This window comes from Oncorhynchus tshawytscha, linkage group LG08 (genome assembly GCF_018296145.1).
Source record: "Oncorhynchus tshawytscha isolate Ot180627B linkage group LG08, Otsh_v2.0, whole genome shotgun sequence".
In the NCBI taxonomy this organism is placed as follows: Eukaryota; Metazoa; Chordata; class Actinopteri; order Salmoniformes; family Salmonidae; genus Oncorhynchus; species Oncorhynchus tshawytscha.
The window spans coordinates 38035248-38049439 of NC_056436.1; positions in this window are offsets into that span (position 1 = coordinate 38035248).

The window sequence follows — 14192 nt, forward strand, 5'->3', positions numbered from 1 at the left end:
TCTATGCTGTCAATCTGTCTTTATTTTGAATCATCGCTTGATAGCGCGGGAGTTCGATTAATCCCGCCGGGCGCCCGTGTAGGCGTGTTTTGCTCCGGATGAAAGTTGGATGCATTCCATTTGGAACCAGGCTGCCTCCTGGGCGATAGTCAGGTGCGCCCTCTGTCAGACGGAGAAGTCGGCTCAAAAAAAGTCATGTAATTAAGCAGGTGTAGTAATGAGGGACAGCTGCTTCTGTGGTACAGAAGATGACGTGCAGGTCTACATACCAGAAGGTTCAGGGTCGACTGACAAGCTAACAGCTCTCCCTGCCTGTTTCATTCGACCTACACTATGATCAGAGCCGGCTGCAGACAATGATCAGCTAGGTGGAAATCAGATTTTCAACATCTTGATGCTATATTTATAATTATATAACATATATTCAAGGAATTGTCCACCAAGTTTCTGTGCCAATGCACCACAACCAATTAACTAAACAGACTTCGGCACTTCAACATCATGGTTTGCTTTTTCAACACCACAATCTGCACAATTTGGATGCTGGAATTATATTTTGGATGAAAGTGAGCAAGTAGCCTAATCAGATAAAAACATTGTGACTGGTTGTGTTTAAGCCACATATACAAGGTATATATAAAATATATATTAAAGGTAATACATTAAAAAAAGTTAAATTAACAAATATTTAGGCTATAGGCTATTGAAGAGTTATGGGTTCTAGGTTCACGAGGAATAGCCAGCCGCTTGGATCAGAGAGCAGGCAGAGTGCATTTTAAGCTTTCCTGAACATTCTTATGGGATGACATGGGAGAATGCTGATCCGCAACAGAAAGCACATCTCAGTATCAGAATTTAAAATGCAGCCAGACTGGCATGCTACTGTGCCTTTTCATACCTTATAAACTGTTCAGAGTAGACCTACAACTGATCCAAATGCAATGAATGAAATTAAATATTAAAATCATAGGGCTTTTGCATCCTTATTCAAAATACATTTTCACTGCAGTTTACAGCCTAGAGTATAATTTTGTACTCTTAAAAACAGTAATGCAATTATTCATTGCAATGTGGAGTTGTAGGCTAGTCTAGGTAGGATAATTGTATTATCCCTAAACAAGATCAGTAGGGGTGCTTCACTGATGCCCAATGGCTCTCCGTTTATATTGAAAATTGGTGCAGCTTTGAATGATTTTATGTGTGGTATGATTGCTAGTTAGCATATTGCAGATCTGGACAAATGATCCACCTACCACTATTGTCACTGTGAAGAATGGTGGATAGAGGGCAGGATAGACAGTTAGACTGGTAGACTATATTGACCTGTGTGGTATAGTTACCGCACGGAAAAGTGTAGTGCATAACCACACCGGCCACGTTGCTTGCACGGGCATTGCAAAATAAATGTAGACATTTATGTTATGAAATCATTTCACCCGCACCGCTCGAGCACGAGCATCTGTGTAACCAAGCCCTAAAATAGAACTTGGTTCTATTTGAGACGCTCGACGCACTGTAAGTCCCGCCTCTCACATCTACTCATTGGTTTTCAGGAGCATACAACCCCACATGGGTATTTGAAAGACGAATGAGGAGAGATTAATAGATAACTGTGTTATAAGCAGTTTTAGGAAAATATGTTATTTCTTATATAAAAACGACTGTAATTTTACACATAGGCCTATAATAATAGATGACGCCTAAAGACTAGATTAAATTCACAATAGTCTGATGACTGACAATATTATTCATTGCCTTGTGAATGAAGTCACTGCAGCACAGCGTTGGTAATTAAAAATAAAGGGAACAGAGCTTGCCAAAAAATGAGTTTTTCTAATCATCCTTCATGCAGGTAAGCATAGCTGCGGGAAGTAGGGGTGCTGAGGGTGCTGTAGCACCCCCTGAAAAATCTGGGGGAAAAAATATATATATACATATACACAGTACCAGTCAAAAGTTTGGATCCACCTACTCATTCAAGGGTTTTCTTTATTTTTGTTACTATTTCCTACATTGTAGGTGAATACATCAAAACTATGAAATAACATATATGGAATCATGTTGTAACCAAAAAAGTGTTCAACAAATATTTGAGATTCTTCAAAGTAGCCACCCTTTGCCTTGACGACAGCTTTGCACACTCTTGGCATTCTCTCAACCAGCATTTCAATGCATTTCAATTAACAGGTGTACCTTGTTAAAAGTTCATTTGTGGAAGTTTCCTTCTAAATGCGTTTGAGCCAATCAGTTGTGTTGTGACAAGCTAGGAGTGGTAAACAGAAGAAGCCCTATTTCGTAAAAGACCAAGTCCATATTATGGCAAGAACAGCTCAAATAAGCAAAGAGAAATGACAGTCCATCATTACTTTAAGACATAAAGGTCAGTCAATGTGGAAATTTGAAGAACTTTGAAAGTTTCTTCATGTGCAGTCGCAAAAACCATCAAGCTCTATGATGAAACTGGCTCTGATGAGGACCGCCACAGGAAAGGAAGACCCAGAGTTACCTCTGCTGCAGAGGACAAGTTCATTAGAGTTGACTACACCTCAGACTGCAGCCCAAATAAATGCTTCACAGAGTTCAAGTAACAGACACATCTCAACATCAACTGTTCAGAGGAGACTGTGTGAATCAGACCTTCGTGCTTGCATTGCTAAAAAGAAACCACTACTAAAGGACACCAATAATAAGAAGATACTAGCTTGGGCCAAGAAACATGAGCTATGGACATTAGACCAGTGGAAATGTCTTTTGGTCTGATGAGTCCAAATTTGAGACCAAAAACACACCTACAGGCTGTGTAAGGGCTATTTGACCAAGGAGAGTAATTGAGTGCTGCATCATATGACCTGGCCTCCACAATTACCGGACCTCAACCCAAATGAGATGGTTTGGGATGAGTTGGACCACAGAGTGAAGGAAAAGCAGCCAACAAGTGCTCAGCATACATGGGAACTCCTTCAAGACTGTTGGAAAAGTATTCCAGGTGAAGCTGGTTGAGAGAATGCCAAGCATGTGCAAAGCTGTCATCAATGCAAAGGGTAGCTACTTGGAAGAATCTAAAATCTATTTTGATTTGTTTAACCTTTTTTTTGTTGCTACATGATTCCATATGCGTTATTTAATAGTTTTGATGTCTTCACTATTATTCTACAATGTAGCTAATAGTAAAAATAAAGAAAAATCCTTGAATGAGTAGGTGTGTCCCAACTTTTGACTGGTACTATATATATATATACACAGTATTTTATGTGCACTACTTCATAACGCAAATCCTTTTATATGCAACAAGCCAATTTGATAGAAAAATCTCTGGTGGGAAAATGTGAATATTGTTTTTATGCAGATTTTTGAATATTCGCTTGAAAATCTGGCGTCAATTGGATGGAAACCTAGCTATTTACATAAACCGCTAGTTTCGAAATCAACAATGGTCAAGAAATGCATGCTCAATCAATCTGGGAGTTATTTTACACTGGCCTGAGTTGAACCGGGTAAAAGCCTGTCAAGTCATCGGGTGAAAGTGGGGAAGGAGGAGCGCCCTTCTGAATCGAAAAGTCATCTGCGCCTCTTGCTCCTTTTGTCACAAGGCGTCACGATGCATCGTCTGGAAACATACAACATCTCTTTTCCATGAAATAAATCTTTGCATTTTATAAATCGTTTTCATTGGGAAGGCAGATAAAGAGTTTGTATCAAAAGCAACCACTTTTGCATGGGAAAACAGAATACTACTTTATGCTTAATTATTTAATTATGCCACTTTTGTTTTGAGACCTCTGACAGAGCAGGGCACCTGGCTCATGGTCAATGTTATCCGGAATCCTTGGGACGTCCTTACCCTATTGAAGTTGAAATGTAAAATGGTTAAAGTAAGGTTTAGGTATAATATACACTGAACAAAAATATGAACGCAACATGCAAATTGTTGGTCCCATGTTTCATGAATTAAAAGATCCCAGAAATCTTCCATATGCACAAAAAGATTATTTTGCTCAAATTCTGTGCACAAATGTGTTTACATCCCTGTAAGATTGCATTTCTCCTTTGCCAAGATAATCCATGCACCTGACAGTTGTGGCATATCAAGAAACTGATTAAACAGCATGATCATTATATAGGTGCACCTTGTGCTAAGGCCACTCTAAAGTGTGCAGTTTTGTCATGCAACACAATGCCACAGATGTGTCAAGTTTTGAGAGAGTGTGCAGTTGGCATGCTGATTGAAGGAATATTCACCAGAGCTGTTATCAGAGAATTGCATGTTCTTTTCTCTACCATAAGCCGCCTCCAACTCCGTTTTAGAGAACTTGGCATTTCATCCAATCAGCCTCACAACCGCAGATCGTGTTTATGCAGTGGTGAGTTTAGCATGTAAATCTTGATGGGGCAAACAAAATAAGTGGGATGCATGCCAGCAAAGCCACAACACAATACAACACTAAACAATACATTGATTGCATTATAACGGTGACAAACGGTGCCCACAAACTGTTAGGGCCTACATAAAGCTGTCCCAAAAGAAGTCCAACATATTACCACTGCTACACCTGGCTATCAGAGGAGCCTTGTCTGGCAGCGAAACAGTTAATTCAGCCTCATTTACTGCCTTTTAAAAAAACATAGCTGACATGTCTGACTTGCTTAAACAAATATGATTTCTAATGACAATTGAGATGTTCAAACTATGACATAAGCGGACAACAAGCGCATAAGAGGCAATCCGTAATTGAAATTAAGACATTAATGAGCGAGCTAGGATTGATGTAGTTAATATAACTATTTTGTTTAGCACGTTTGAAATGTACCATCGACAGAATTCAGAACATGGGCCGTTCTTACAGTGTTCTCCCTGTACACCAAGTCAGAAGCGTAGGATAAATAAAGGGGGCATATAAACAATGAAAGCTCTAACAATATTCAATGAGAACATTTATCTAAAACATGTTATAGTTCCGAGTTAACAGCTGTTTTGAGCGTGGCACAAATCATGTTTCATTGACAGCATAGCCAATAATGAATGTTTATCATTTTATCTGTAGCCAATGACCTTGAGTCTTCTTAGATGGGCACTTCTAATGTAACTCCATGGCAGCACCCAAGGGGCTAGAATTCTCTAGCTCTACCCTTAGACTTGGCGGTGACATAATGTCCCCATGAGCGACAGAACACTGAGCCAATCACGGTGCAACACTCCGTATTTTCTGCTGGCTTGCACCACAGAAAGCACTGAGCTAGGCTGCAACACCTGCATTTTGGAGCTGCCTTACTCAAGAAAACAAAAAATAGACCATGTTTGTATTAACTTATATATATATATATATATATATATATATATATATATATATATATATATATATATATATATATATATGTACATGGTTTATAACTGATATGTGACACATATTAATGCCAAAATAACAAGCAAAACAGGCAAGCCCAAAATAACATTTATTTTATTTATTTATTTTTGCTAAAAATGTGGACCTGCCCTGAATGGTTTGCTGATGTCAACATTGAACGTTGTGAACAGAGTGCCCCATGGTGGCAGTGGGATTATGGTTTGGGCAGGCATTTGTAATGTAGTGTCTACAACTAAAGAATGATTGTGGAATCTGAAAAAACACATCCCAAAAACATGATGGTGTACTTACTACATACAAATACTAAAAGAAAGGAACGAGGTGGGTAGATAACTAAGTGTGTCATTGTAGCTAAGTATTTATAAACAACACATATAATCTCTTAAGTATTTAGTTCATTTTTGTTCTAATATCTATACAATAGGCCAGGGTTCGTCAACTAGCCCCATTTTTTTTTTACTGAGCTAATAGTTGGCGGGCCAGAACATTATTAGTATATAATAATTAGCACAATTAATTGGCCTACACTACAAATTCAAAAATATTTTTAACATCTGATTAGTACATAATAAGTTCAGTGACAATAACATAATCATTTCGATCTGATTACGATCATAAAATCACAATGTCTCTATTCAATTATAATTTGTTATGCTGTTTAATATGGCATGTGGCCTATTTGAAGTGGTGTTTGCTTCCGACATTCACCTTTTCATGTTCATTTTAATACTTTTCATTCAAATCCATATGATTTGGTTTCAATACATAAAAAACAATTGGTTAAATTGTGATATTACTGAATGGTGCAAATTTCCACATGAACAGGTGATGAGATAGATTACTCCCTTGGTCTTGCATGAGATGATACCCCTAACAGGGATTTTTCTGCCTGGGTGTCTGAAGAAGGATGTTTTTATAGTGCTATTGCACTGTGCGCACGAGCCACATTTGTAGTTCCCATTTGGAATGGGTGTCAAGAGTGTCTGAGTGGGCTCAGGGGGTAGGTCAGATCTCACCAAGCTATCTCCAATATTGCAACCATGCTTATAGACCACCAGTGGGGGTTCCTTGAAGACGTGTACGATTTTGTTTTGTCTGATTTCAGAATATGCCAGTGCTTTTTGAGTTTTTAGTAATTCCTCTCTTGGTTTTTGAGGTATTTTCATCATTGCAGCATCAAAAGTTTAGTCCTTGTAGCCTCTCATTTTGAAATGTTCTGTTATTTCTTTAGCTTTGCTGTCAAAATCTGTCTGGTGGCCACAGATTTGTTTACCCTGCATAACTGGCTATATGGTAGACCATTCTTGAGGGGAAGGGGATGCACATACTGTAGCAAGGTATTGTGGTCTGTGGGCCTTGTGTATAAGTCTGTGTGTAATGCATCATTAGTATTTGATTTTTCTTTCATCAGTCTGCATGGTAAATTTGAGGTGTTCAGAGCTCCCGTTTAGTAGAGTTTGGAATGAATTTAGTTCCTGCTGACTTCCTTCCCAGAGCACAAAGACATCATCTATGTATCTCTTCCATAGGAGGATTTTAGAAAGTAGAGGACGTGTCTCTGTTTTGTAAAGGAGTGCTTCCTCAAATTGTTCCACACACAGGTTTGCATAGTTGGGGGAAAAGGGGGAGCCCATAGCTACACCCCAAATTTGAAGGCAAAAGTCTGACTCAAAGACAAAATAGTTATTGCATAATAGCAGTTCAGTAAGTTGTAAGATGCAATCATTGGATGGAGCAACAGTAGAGTCTCTCTGCTGAAGGAAGTGTTGCAGCACCTGCAAGCCTCCAGTGTGTGGGATGTTAGTGTACAAGCTCTCCACATCAAAAGTGGCCAGCAGGGTGCCCTCTGGTATCCTTCCTAAGCCCTCTATCAATGAGATCATGTGACTAGTGTCTTTGACATAAGATGGGAGATTCTCAACCATCGGTTTAATGTGGTAATCCACAAACTTAGAAATGTTGGATGTCACAGAGTCTTTTGCTGCTTCAATGGGTCTACCTGGGGGAGGAGACACTTGTTTGTGTAATTTAGTGACTGTACAGAAATTTGGTATCTTAGGAAATGTCACACTTATTTTTGGGTGATTTGTCCTGATTCCAAACAGCTTTCCACTGTGGATGAGATATTATGCTGGAATTCTAGGGTAGGGTCATAATTCAGTTTGTGATAGAAGTCACCTTTAGATAGTTGTCAGCGACATTCATTCACATAGTCACATTTGTTTTGAATCTAAATTCCTCCTCCTTTGTCACATTTTTTTATGATAATCGAAGGAGCTGACTTTAAGTCCTTATGAACCATTCTCTCATCTCTACTCAGGTTATCATAGGATTTGTGTTTATGTTTGTAGTTCAGTAGGTCACCTACATCATTTTCAACAATCCTACAGAAGGTTTCTATGGATGCATTGCGTTTGGGGGGAGGTACGAATGAACTTTTTGCTCTAAATGTGGTTCTCTCAGAGATCTCAGGAATCTCAGCTGGGTTAATAGCTCCATCTCCCCCTTGACTCATGGTACGACAGGTAAGTCTATTGATTAGTGTGGTAGACCTATGTATACATCTCACTGAGGATAGTATTTCAAGTGGAGTAAATTTTACTCTTATCAAAGAACTCACGCATTCGCAGATTCCGGAAAAACTTGAATAGATCTATCTGGACGTCAAAGTCATTAATGTATGCAGTGGGTACAAATGATAACTCCTTATTGAGAACGCTAAGGTGAGCGGATGTCAGGGTCTTACTTTATAAATTGAAGACATTTAGCTCCTGTTGGACTGGGGGCCCGTCCTGGATTTCAATTGTTAGGTGTCGCGGGATGGTAGTGGATTTCTTCTTCCCCTGACGTATGCGCCGGGGATTATGTGCTAGGGGTGTTGTCCCCGGCGTCCCCGCACTCTGTTGTAGAAATAACTCACCATTGGTAGAGGAGCCAGAGTTAGCGCTGTCTGTGGATAGTTGGTCTGACAGAGGAACTCTGCGTCTGTCATCGGCTTGTCTCTTCCGGTTTTGTGGTTTCTTGTGCTCAGGATCTCGCCAGAGGTATATTAGTCCGTTGTTCTTTTCTTCCAAATCGCGTTTATACTTCTTGATTTTCATCTCCTTCAGGTCGGCCGTAATCTTAGTCTGAAGGTCAGCGTTACTCTTAATGAGATCATCCAGTTTGATAGGGTCATTAAGCTTGTCTCGTAGAGCTTGCTGTGAATTTTCAACTGAGGTTGCGATCTCGGTAATATTCTTTCTAAGTTGTCAGGTCTAATGAACATATGTTTGGTATAGCGCACCATCGTTCATAAAACTCTTCAGTGCGTTGGCCAAGTGAAGGCTCTTTTTTTCCAACGTAGTCCACGTGGGATAACTCCATTTCGAACATACTCACTTAAAGTGGCGATGTGCAGGTGTGTTCTTCAATGAACAGTGTGGTGGTTAATTTCTGTATTACCAAATGAGGAGAGAGACAAACTTCACACACCAGTCAGAGTTATACTTAAACTACATCTTTAATAATAAGAGCTTTGCAATAGCAATAACTTTCAATGATGCACCAGTTCTAATGAACCATTGAAAGTGACAACACAATGGCTACTGAGATCTTTTATAGCAAAGATACATGACGAACAACAGATACATAGAATGGTCACAAGGTTAAGATTTGTATGAAAGGTATCTATAATACATAGCAGACAGTATCTGCTGTGTCAACAGTTTTCATTGTATAGACCAGTGTCTGTCCCTCCGACTCCAAACTGGAACCGTCTCACCCTGGTACGGTATAGAACAGAAACATTACCTCATGTTATCTGGAATGCTCTTTAGGTTTTATCACCAAAAGACATCGGAAATATCCTCTGTCAGTGCTATCTCATAGAGGCCTTCCTCAGTAGAACACACACACAATAGTTAACAGAACACTCTATTCTGTTGAATAAAACAAACCATTATAATGCAATACAAGCATTATAACATAATCTTGCAATTTCCACAACAAGAGTCTTGAAATTCTTTTAAATGATTTTTACAAGTGCCTTCTGGCCGATCAAATGGAGACTCTGTTTCTAAAATGTTGTCTCATTGCTGTTGGCTGTATTCAAAAAGGCTCCATTGGGCATTGTTTTAATTGAAATTATCCTGGATGAGCTTTTGTACCGAATACATTACATTACGTTGTTACAGGTGTCAAGCTTATGGACATGTGGCAGCAGTGTGTAGGAGGGAGGTTCCTAGGTGTGAATAGTGTGCAGAAGGGCATGAGACAAAGAAATGGTATGTGTTAACTGTAGGGGTGCCATGGAACTGGGGATCAGAAATGTCCCGTGCAAGAGAGGCAGGTTAAGGTTTCCAGGGTTACATGCTGACCAGACCGGACACATCGCGTGCGCGAGCGTACATTTAGAAAACCATGCTATTCAATTATTGCACCCACACTCCCCACGTGCGTCAACGAGCGTCTGCGATGCCAAGGGCTAAAGTAGAAGTCATTCCAAATTCTGACGCAGATCGCACTGAAAGTCCTGCCTCTCCCACCTCCTCAGTGGTTTATAGAAGCAGGTACCCAGGTGCCATTTCCTCATTGGTTATACCCACATGGGTGATTGAACGTCTAAATGTTTTTCCGGTTGTCGTGGTAAAAGTGTAGATGCCAATCACCATATAAATTCAAAGATGAGAAAGCCTGGAAGGAGGAGAGATGACTACAACCGATTTGGTTGGCCGTTTTATGTGTGGATTAATTGTCGGAGTAGAAGACCTTGTGCATTTCAGGTAAAATAACAACTCAATGTTTATATCCCAAGACAAATTAGCTAGCAACAGCAAGCTAGCTAAATAGGACAAATTAGCTAGCAAGTGCAAGCTACCTAGCTAAATTGCCATACATGTTTAATGCTTTTCGACCTGTCCCCAAATTAATGTCATTGGTTCAGAGTTTGTTTTGATATTTTAACCTGCATGTCGTGATCGCGTTTGGTGTAGGGGGACAAAATACATTTATGCACGATAGCACACGATGGCGCACACGCGCAGCTGGTTTGGGTTCCGTGTTAGAGTAGTGCAGAAGTTGTCATATGCTGAGGCAGTGAAGACAGTAGAGGAAGATGGGTCAAGGGAGAAGGATCCTGAAGAGGAGTGGTGTGAGTAGTAGATCTGTACCAGTACAGAGGGATAGGCCAACAAGTGATATATGTTTCAGAAAGGTTGGATTTTTAGCATTTATAGCAATGGTTATCAACTGTACTGCAGGGATGGAACGTAAGTCGCAGAAAATTGAGGTTCTGGTGGCAGCAGCAGAGAGGTATTTGGGTGTGCGAGACACCCTGTAACTCTCTGCTGAGAGTTACAGGGTGTGTTAAGTGGTGATGTCCCATCTTTTCAGGTTGTTGGCATGATGTAGAACTAAATAGATTTAAATAGTGGCGTAGGGTGGTGTTATTTTGGAGTTGTACTCCAGTCTAGTAGGTGGCAGTAATGCAACATATTGGATGCCAACTGCTGTTTAACATCATCGAAGAAGAAGACATGTAGGAGCGCTTATGGATTAGCAGGATTTCCAACCACTCAACTCCACCCACATGCTCTGGTGGAAACTGAAGTTTTGTTTGAAACTGCTAGTGACTCGGGTGACGCTAATAGTGCAGAAAGTGAGAATGAGTCAGTTACCGTGATGAAGAATAAGGGAAACAAGAGAAGTAAAGCTGTGGTGGAAAATAGGAAACCACGAGACCCGTGTTTGGTCAGAGTGAGTGTTTTGGATCAATGCTGCTTGGGAAATCCGTGTAATGAAGGAAAATACGGAATGTGTCGGAGTAAAGTGTTGATTCGGTGTTAGTCACAAATAGTGGTCTTATTTAAACAAAGAACAGAAGAAGCGTCTTTTAAGATATCGGAGTGTAATGTTTCCTGTATTGATTTTCATAACAGGGCACCTCTCTAGGGGGTTATTTCTAGTGTGGTGGAAGAAATAAAGGCAGAGGATATTACTAAAGACATTGATGGAGTGGTTGGTGCATGTTGACTGACCTGTATGGTGGATGGTGAACTTCATCCATGCTACTGTTCTTTGATGAAGAGTTTCTCCCTTCTCATATAAAGTTAGGATTCATGAGATACCCTGTAAGAGCTTTTGTGCACAAACCCCTTCAGTGTCATAAATGTAAAAGATTTGGTAATGTGTCAAGCGTGTGCAGACGGAAAGAGTATCATATGACAGATGAAGTGAAATGTTGCAACTGTGGACGTGAACATGCGCCTGAATTCATGGAATGCCCTATTAGTGTGAAGGACAATGAGGTGGCAAGGTTAAGGAGTGTCCAGCATGTCTCCCATCTGGAGGCGGTGAGAAGAATGGAAGGAATGAGCGGCGGGGAAGAAACAATGGTAGTAGAGCCACCATGACCAGTGAAGGTTTAGAGTAGAAGTGTAAGAAAATTGGAATTATTGTGAATGCAGCTGAACGTTTTTCGGGTCTTTGTGATTTCACAGCCGAGGCCTTGCAAGAATGTTCCGACATCAGAAGCCCCTGAGCCTGTGTAGGGATGTATTTTGGAGTGGCCTGTGGTTGAACAAGTGGGATGGGTTTTGTTTGTTGAAGTGTTTCATTTTGTATGATCTTTCCCGTAATGGTTTTTAAGTTTGTTGGATGCCAACCGTCGTGCGATTTATCATAATTGATGTGGCTGATGTGGCTGATCAGCTTGCCAGATTTCTCGAAAGTTAGCAAGCTAGCTACTTGCTAAAGATAGTGTTGCAGTTCAGTTTCCGTAATCATACAAGTCATGCAAGCGAACTAGCCAGACATACAGATATCTCCAAACTGTTTGGGCATGTTTAGCTATCTAAAGTAAAGGTTTAGGCTGGTATATAATGATAATGTAACTAACTAGCTAACTACCGTCCTCAGCTTTGTCTACATCTGTTTGATATAGCTTGCTTGCTAAATCATTGATCCGATTTAAACTCAGCTAGCTAAGGGAAATGATTCACACAGCTGCATGTCGCGATCTAAAGTGAATTTAACAATGAGAATAGATTTTGGTCATAGATCCTTAGCTAACTGAAGTCACGTGGTGTCGGGCTTGTGTGCCAGCTAGAATGTTAGTTACAATCGGGACATTGTCATATTTCAAGGATATGTGCTTCTGCAGCATGACATGTTTAGGTTGACAGTACATGGCATAGACATGGTCTCCATCAATTGTAGCTGTCATAACTATTTTTCTAAACTAAGCAAAGATGCAGACAGTCTCTACTCATGAAAAAAGTTCTCATTGAGTGGTGTCTAACCAAAAACTATTGCACCCAGAATCATATTTAGTCCCACTCCTAACCATAGCTCCACAACTGTGCTCCAGCTACTGGGTTTGTGTTGATCATGTGGACAATGTCTTATTGGTTTTACAATGAACAGTGTTAAACAACACAGATTCAGATAAAAACACATAACATCAAATGCTCAGTGAATGTTTTTGAAGGAAGGAGGGGCAATCAAGAGACAGGAGATGGAGGACGAGGGGAGAGAAAGTTATTTTCTATTTTTTACTTAACTTATTTTTCTTAACTGCATTGTTGGTTAAAGGCTTGTAAGTAAGCATTTCACTACAAATACTAGTTGTATTTGGCGCATGTGACAAGTAGCTTTTGATTTGATTAGATTTTAATTCTTGTCCACATTGATAATTAAGTTTCCCCTTTTCCTCACTCTCCCCCTACCCTCCCCCTACCCTCCCTCTCTCTTCCTCTACCCTCCCTCTCTCTCCCCCTACCGTTCCTCTCTCTCCCCCTACCCTCCCTCTCTCTCCCAGTATGTGGAGTCCAGACAGTGGTCCTAAACTGCTGAAGGAGATGGGGATGCAGGAGGGTGTTACTGACAGGCCATGTCTACCCAGAGGAGTACAAGCAGCTGTTTGAACTGGTGGAGTGGTTCCAGGAGTTCATTCAGAGCTGGTTGTATGAGGAGATACTGGAGAACACCCAGAAAGAGGGCTGGCTCTAGACACACAGCGGCACCACCAGGACTGGAGGGATAGTGCAGCCGGGAACTGGGCTGAAAAAACAGAGGCTGCTTGAAGCTACAGATTCTAGAGGAATCTAAACCCCTGAGATGTTGGACTAGTGAATCACACCTCATGTCATGGTTTAGGATTGTCCTGGGCGGATGTTGAGATGTGACACTTTTGGTATTGGACCTTTTTTAAAAGGAGCTATGTGTAGAGATGCTTGTTTAAAAGCCACTAGGTGTCTAAAAGTTGGTCGGTGAAAGGCAGCAGAGACTACACCATATAGGCCATTTTCTAAAGGGTTGATGATGGATAGCAGCAGAAAGGTGACTTTATTGGCAAAGCAAGGTTGTAACGAGACAAGATGTGTTCGAACCGTTCGATCACATTTTGTCACACTGTGTTATCCACAGGTTTTTACTGTAGGTTTTTTGCTAACGCAGCACATGAAGTTAACTGGTTCATAATAATGTGTGATGAATGGTACCTACTGCTTGTATAATTTAGTGTACATATGTAGCATGTTTGCATGTACGGACAGTTCATTCAATAACATACACAGTTTGTGGGTATTTGAGCCTCTTCTGAATGCTAGGTACTCAATGTCTGACAGGTTCAGTCACTCATGATCAGTATCATTCTGTGGTCACTGGTCGTCATATCTGCCTGTAGTGTTTCCGATGGATAAAGATAGTGGATAATGGATAAAGATAGTATTGTGTTGTTCTCGTGTGTGCTAAGGGCATTTCAATTGCCATATTGAATTGTTTCATTCCATAAGCATTGGAGGAAATGTGATTGTATCAAAATAAATATTTTGCCAATGTTGACAAGGG